At 43.1% G+C, this 7,367-nt stretch overlaps 1 pseudogene across 1 annotated transcript; it reads left to right on the forward strand.

The window, feature by feature from the left end:
- Positions 1-924: 924 nt before the first annotated feature.
- On the forward strand, positions 925-6,954 carry LOC123148061 (serine/threonine-protein phosphatase PP2A-1 catalytic subunit-like; annotated as a pseudogene). The gene is made up of 6 exons (XR_006473634.1): positions 925-1,398; positions 2,734-2,846; positions 5,140-5,248; positions 5,350-5,427; positions 6,135-6,326; positions 6,499-6,954. The product of XR_006473634.1 is annotated as a serine/threonine-protein phosphatase PP2A-1 catalytic subunit-like (transcript).
- The last annotated feature ends 413 nt before the right edge of the window (positions 6,955-7,367 follow it).

Raw genomic sequence — 7,367 nt, forward strand, 5'->3', positions numbered from 1 at the left:
AGCTCACTGACAAGTGTATTAAAACCAATTGCTTAGCTAAAGCACAAGCAAACATATTCGATTTGCATGTGGTGTTTTCCCATAATACATAATTACATAGTGCATCGCAACATGTAGGCGGATCAAAGATACTCGTTGTCGATGCGTCGTTGCTTATTGCACATAACCAATGCCCAGAAACCGGTTTGGACCCATAGTTTATAACCGTTAATAACCAAACTGTTTAAGCCCATAACCAACTATACCCAAATTGGTTTCTTCACATACCCAAACCAAAACCAAACTAAAAAAGATTTAGCCTAATAAAACCTGAACCAATCAAACCCAAAGTAATAACCGAACCGTTTCACCCAGTTTTTTAATAACCATTCTCAGATTTAGTCTCAGGTGTCTCAGTCGAGGTATTTCCATTGTCTCCGCCGCACGCACCTCATATGTCCACGGGTCACAGCGAGAACTCATAGCTGGCGTGTGAGTTGCTGCGTGTGCGAATGTGCCGTTCGTTTGATCATGTACCACACCTTGTATCCGCCGAGGCTAAGAACACACACACAATTCGCACACCATGCTCACCACTGCACGTGCAAGTACTAATAACTAAACTAAAAGCACCGCAACTGCTACACAAAACCTGCTTAAAATAAAGTTATTCTAACATAGCCAAAGCCAAGCCAACCAAAACCTAGCTAAATTGCGGTACAGATAGGCACGCGACCAAGCCAGCCACACACACACGACAGGGAGAGCCACATGCATCCGCTCCACGGAACATCCTGACATTCTCTAGTCCCTCTACACCTGGAAAGTACGCGTCGGGGGGCTTTCCTCCCGTAAACACCTCATAAAAATCATTCTCAGGAGGACCAAATCACCCGAGCCCAAGCCAAAACCAAAACAAATACCAACACACACACAGCCAGCCAGCCAGCCAGCCAGCGAAAAAATCCCCCCACCCCGTCCCTCCCTGCAATAGCAAACACGCGGACAAAAAATGGAGGCATGAACACGCCCTCCTCCTCCGTCCGCCCCTCCTCCCCCGATCCCGCCCGTCGGCAGCCCAGCGGCCCCGCCCCCCCGCCCCCTCCTCGCCGGCGGCGCCCTAGCTCGTAGGCGCGCGTGAGGGAGGGAAGCGGCGCGCAGCGACGATGCCGTCGCACTCGGATCTGGACCGGCAGATCTCGCAGCTGCGGGACTGCAAGTTCCTGCCGGACGCCGAGGTCAAGGCGCTCTGCGAGCAGGCCAAGGCGATCCTCATGGAGGAGTGGAACGTGCAGCCCGTGCGCTGCCCCGTCACCGTCTGCGGCGACATCCACGGCCAGTTCTACGACCTCATCGAGCTCTTCCGCATCGGGGGCGACACCCCCGACACCAACTACCTTTTCATGGGCGACTACGTCGGTAGGTCCCCGCCGCCCCCGGCCTTGTCCGCACAAAGGATTCGGTCAGGTCGATCGATCTGATTCCCAGGATTAGGCGGGTTACGAATTCGATAGATCCTCCCCTCCTGGTCTCTGTGGATTGGAAGGTTTGAGCTGGCGGGGCTGCGAATAGATTGTTCACGCTAATGATTTTTATTTTTTCTTACTGTTGTTCCATGGATTGCTGGAATGAATTGTGTCATCATGCTAGGTCCTGTTCTGTTGATTAAATAGGGTGGATGCTGTTTCGGATTAGATATGTCAACCGAGGCAAAATTTATTGAAGAGTATGAAGGGATTTTCATGGGCATGAATGGATATCCTTGAAGTGTTCCTTGTAGTAACGGCGCATTTAGAGAATTGGAGCGATGGTTTTGGACTTTTGTTGCCTCATTTAACAAGGCGAAAGGCTGCCCGGTAGAGCGACAAACAGGGATTTTTTTTTGTCGTTATTCGCGTATGCTTTTCCCTGCGTGGCAAGCATTCTCAGAACTGATCTCAGCATGATTACGTTGTAAGAATGACAACCATTCGTCGACTAAGGTGTCGCTTCATTGCCCTTCGATGGTAAGCTGTTCCGCTCGCCTTAGCCATCTAGCATATGGGGCCCACAGAGAATTTTCTGCCGCTGCCCACTTGTCGCTGATACTGGGCTGGTAAAATACATTCCCGTGCTGCTGTGGTGAGGGTGAAGAGAGGGCTTTGCGAGGCAGAAGGTAGGGTTGTGTGATGGTGTCTGATGATGTGAGGATGGGGAGGAGCGGGGTGGCTCCGCTGCTGCGGTGAGGGAGAAGGGAGTGGTTGTGGCAATTAGGTCACAGGAGTAGATGGGGCTATTAGATGATGGGCTTTGAGGTCACAGGAGTAGATGGGGCTATTAGATGATGGGCTTTTAAGCCAGATGGGACGTGGGTATTGTATACCCAGCTCTCAGCCTTTTTGTTTTTGTCTTGTTATGTGCTGTTTGCTCTGTTCCCAAGATTTCTAGGGCGCTAGCGTATTGCCTTATTTATAACCACTTGTAATTATTTGTGGGGGTTGCGCCCCTTACTTTTGAAAACCATGGTGTCTACAGCACATGCTTCCGATGTATTTATGCAGCACACCTATGAATCAGACAAATAAGACACCACTCAATGAGTATCTTTATTAACAATAATCATTTGGTATACATTCGGTAGAAATGCTATTATTTATGCTAAGTTGACGGGTTCTTTCCTTTCTATCTATAATTTGATTAATTTATTTTTCTTTGGATCGTGTTCATTTGGTTCTGTGTTATAACTGCATTGATTTTTATGGACATTTGCTGCAGACCGTGGCTACTATTCAGTGGAGACTGTTTCATTATTAGTGGCTCTCAAAGTTCGTTAGAGACAGAATCACAATATTGAGAGGAAATCACGAGAGCCGACAAATCACTCAAGTGTGAGTTCCTATTTCTCGATTCTGAAAAATCTTACAGCAGTTGCCAATTGCTAGCTTCAGCATAGTACTCTCTGAATTGTAATTACTGCAAAGCATATTGGCATTATTCCATAAATCTGTTCGAATGGCTGAGTTGGAAATGGATTATCTCCAGACACGAGTATGCTTTGTTGTAGAAAAGGCACTGAGAGGTTTTCGCTGTCAGAAGATTAGTACATATGTTACTTTGGTGTCTCCTGGTTTGTGACTTTTGCCTTCTTTACTTTTAAGTTACTTGCTACTTATTGAAGATTCTTGTCCAAAATCTAAACCTATAACATGATACTTGAATATTATTGGCAAATGGTCTGTTCACACATCGAGCCATATGTTAATTTAATCAATGAGACCATAGACATTAAATTAGGAAACGTTAAGTGTGGAAACAAATCTGTCGGACCTTGCTCCTGTTACTACGTGGGATTGCTGCACAACACAATCTTCTTCGTGATATGATGAATTTCTGATGTGTTGGAGGCTAGGTGTTTGTGGTATTGTTTTGACTAGGGGCAGCTACAGTGGGTCAGGGTTGGGATCACTAAGTATTGCTGCAAGACACATCTGATGGACCCACTGTAGATTATTTGCAGCATCATGATTTTGCGATGTGAAGTAGGACAGAGTTTGGGATATCATGACTTGAGGAGGTGCAGCCGATGGATCAGTGTGTAATGGTTTCAGTCAAATGTACGAACCAAGGTACAATTGTGCATTTGACCCAGGCTCCTGACTTTCTGCACTGGCCAAGCTCTAAGCTTCGGCCTTCGGAAGTGCATGAGAAAAAGTCTGAAGGTGATATATTGTGATTTGACCATCCGAAATGGTATAAACCATCAATTGTGATTTGGAATTTGGCTTTCAATTCTTCTGTCACCCCTAGCTGCTCTTGACAGGAGATCACATCAATTGTGATTTGGAATTTGGCTTTCAATTCCCCTTGGACTTCAACATGAAGGTGAAACAAAACAGCTTATAAATTTGTAGTAAAAGAAAAAAAAGATCTCATTTGCTACATACAAGAAAAATGTGGAAGTAATCATAAGCAGTGTAAACTCTTTACCCAAAGGTTGATAATTTTTTAATTAGTCATCATATCGCTATAACATGACTGGACAACAATGCATGTAGAACCGTAGTTTTTGGCAGTAACTTTATACCATATTGTGTTGAGGCTGCCTGGCTTGCCACCCCTGTATATCATATATGTAACTCTGCTTTCGCTTTTAGAATCAAATAATGGTGGATATCTAGCATTATTTTTTTGACATTATGAATTGGTCTTCAGGCTTCATAGTTTTACATCGTGACATGCTTTGACCCAGTGCAACAATTTTGACTGAGATGTTTCTTCACAGTTTCTATCCTATATTTTTGTGCACCATCCTATTGTTTGAAATATATTACTTATCCATCAAATGATCAAATATCCAATTATCCATATCAAAATTTGACAATACATATTTGTTTCAATTATATCCACTTGTCTCTGTGGTGTGGCTGTAACAAGGTTCCTGTCAACAATCACATCCCGAGGTAAAAAAGAAATGCACATAGCTACACAGTAGCCTGGCAGTTATACGAGTATATAACTAAATAAAGATGCATTCCTTGAATGTCCATTTCTTCACTTGAGCTCATCTGATCTCAGTGAACAGTAAAATAAAAAAGGTGCTAGGAAAATCCAAAAATCTTCTACATTCCTTTCCTTTGGAACAATATAAATCTTTCATCTTCTATCTGATCTGTTATATTCTTATATTTGAAAAAAATAAGTCATGGAAGTATCCAGTAGAACCCATATTTTGGGTTTACACTTGTTAACTCTCACATGATATTTGGATGGACGAGATGGACATATTTAGGTGCACCTGAAGCTCATATCCATGACTCTTCAGTAGACCCGTCACAGACAAATAAGTCAGTTGTGAGGGTGGCTAGCTGACTCCCAGATCTCATTCAATGGTAAATGGTCCATGTGGAGTTCAGATGTTAGCAGTTAATGTATTGTAGGGTTTGTGTTCGCTCTGGTATACTGAAGTAGGTGACATAAGTCATAACCTGATGCTGATTTACTTCGTGCAGAGAAGAGATAACTGGCTTGGGTCTGAAAATGGTTATTCCAAGAATACATTTTATCTGCATAACAGTTATATCGTGATCTGAACTTTAGCCTGGGGTGTGCATTGTGCTACTTTCTGAAATGCAAGCCTATCCATAGTGTTCGAAGGTGTTCCTGACAAGTTCTTGGCTACAGGTATGGCTTCTATGATGAATGCTTACGAAAGTACGGAAATGCAAATGTCTGGAAGTACTTCACAGATTTGTTTGATTATTTGCCTCTCACAGCTCTTATAGAAAACCAGGTTTGTTTTTTTCAAACAAATTTGTTGGTTTGCTCTGTTATTATGGACATAAAATTCATTCCCATGTACGCCTGGTTAAAGAAGAAATTTCTATTTTGCAGGTGTTTTGCCTCCATGGTGGTCTCTCTCCATCATTAGATACATTGGACAATATTCGTTCTCTTGATCGCATACAAGAGGTACACTGCATTTTACTGTTTGAGCTGGTGCCTAATATATGGATCATTTTATGCATGAAGTCTGTTGATTTGAACTACTCAATAGACAAAGCAAACATTTTTGATTTGGTCAATGTAGCTCTAGTAGAACAGAACAATGTGTAGATTCTGAATCTTTATTTAGAAGGCCAAAGTCGATCCTTGGGCTTGAGCAAAGGAAGTCATGTGCAGCCCCCCCTTTTTTGCCATTGAATTTCATTTATCTTGCATATGTGCATTGGCACACCTGGCATTCTTCAGAAGCATTTATCTGATGTGGTAAATTTCTCGTCAATGTACAGCAAGTATCCCCGAAGAGGTTTACTATATAGATAATTCGTCTAAGAAGTTACAGTGAATTGTTCTTTCGTGATATATAATTATATTTTCTGCCAAGACCAGGTCGACTAAGTGTTCTAACTGGTTGCAGTTATGTCGTTTGCACAGTTCCCCAGTCCTGCACGAATTTTACTTGCTAGTTCAGTTTTAGTGGGAAAATGGCTTTAAAATTAAAACGTGCAATATGGTTGGTACTTGGTATAGATTGTCGACTTAATATTGCATGAACCTTACTTCATTGCACCTTTGGGTTCAAGAATTTTTGTCTTTTGCAGGATATGTGTGCTGTATTCTGCGTTTTGGTCATACTCTTGACTTTTCTTTTTGTCTGTTCTCTAAAATGGCTGTAGGTCCCGCATGAAGGACCTATGTGTGATCTTTTGTGGTCTGATCCTGATGACCGATGCGGGTGGGGAATTTCACCAAGAGGAGCAGGCTACACATTTGGACAAGATATAGCACAACAATTTAACCATACAAATGGTCTTAGCCTTATTTCAAGGGCCCATCAACTTGTGATGGAAGGGTTCAATTGGGCACAGGTTGGTTTCCAGTGTGTTAGATTCCTTTGGCCCTAATCATTTTCGCACAATTCCTTAAACATGAACATGCACATAGAATTTCCCTTCATCTCTGGCATTTGCGCATCAGACTGGAAAACATCCTTGCAGGAAACTTGAATAATTGATTTGCCTTATGTCGATCACTGTGCAGGAGAAGAATGTTGTCACAGTTTTCAGTGCGCCAAACTACTGTTACCGGTGTGGTAACATGGCTGCGATTCTCGAAATTGGGGAGAGCATGGATCAGAACTTCCTCCAATTCGATCCAGCGCCGCGGCAAATCGAGCCAGACACAACGCGCAAGACCCCCGACTACTTTTTGTAATCGTGGTGTTGACTTTTTTTAACTCTTTGCGCTGCTGGTGCTCCTCTCATCCGCAGCACTGCCTGGCTGGATCTGTAGATCTCTGTCCTTAGAAAATGGGATTCCTTGAGCTGAGTTGTGTACCTCCCTCTCATTCTTTTGTTTGGAGATTTTGGTTGCCGCTTCTCAGGACCTCATAGGACATGTTAAAAGTACATTGCATTGGTATTTTTTTTGTATCTCCATTTTGTATTATTTCCGAGACAGAGAAGGGAAGCTGCAATAGAATCGTCTCGTAACATATTTCATGCTCTTCTTCAGAAGAGTTCCCTTATTTCAGGGAAGTTGTGTTGTCTGGTATGGCCTGTGGAGGATCTGCCTCAAGTGACAAAAGTTGCTTGGTCTGTGTGAATTGTGTATGGGTTTTTTTCCAATGTTTGTGCATAATTTCCTGTTATGTTCTCTTTATAACAGTTCGCTGGGATCACCATGCCAGCACCTATATTAAGATGCATTGCCCGTCAAAGAAAAACTGGAACGTCTGTGAGTCCTTCTGGAGAGCCCATTGGTTAAAAGGAGGGGAATTAAGTGCAAGTTGTTTCCACCAGTTTGCGTCAGAGAGAAACGGAGGAACACCATTAAAAGGCTGCACGACGATGCAGGAGTTGGGTGAAAGATGAGGCCGATTGAAGTCCCTACTGGAATAACACTACTAT

This window comes from Triticum aestivum, chromosome 7A (assembly GCF_018294505.1).
Source record: "Triticum aestivum cultivar Chinese Spring chromosome 7A, IWGSC CS RefSeq v2.1, whole genome shotgun sequence".
NCBI classification, from domain to species: Eukaryota; Viridiplantae; Streptophyta; class Magnoliopsida; order Poales; family Poaceae; genus Triticum; species Triticum aestivum.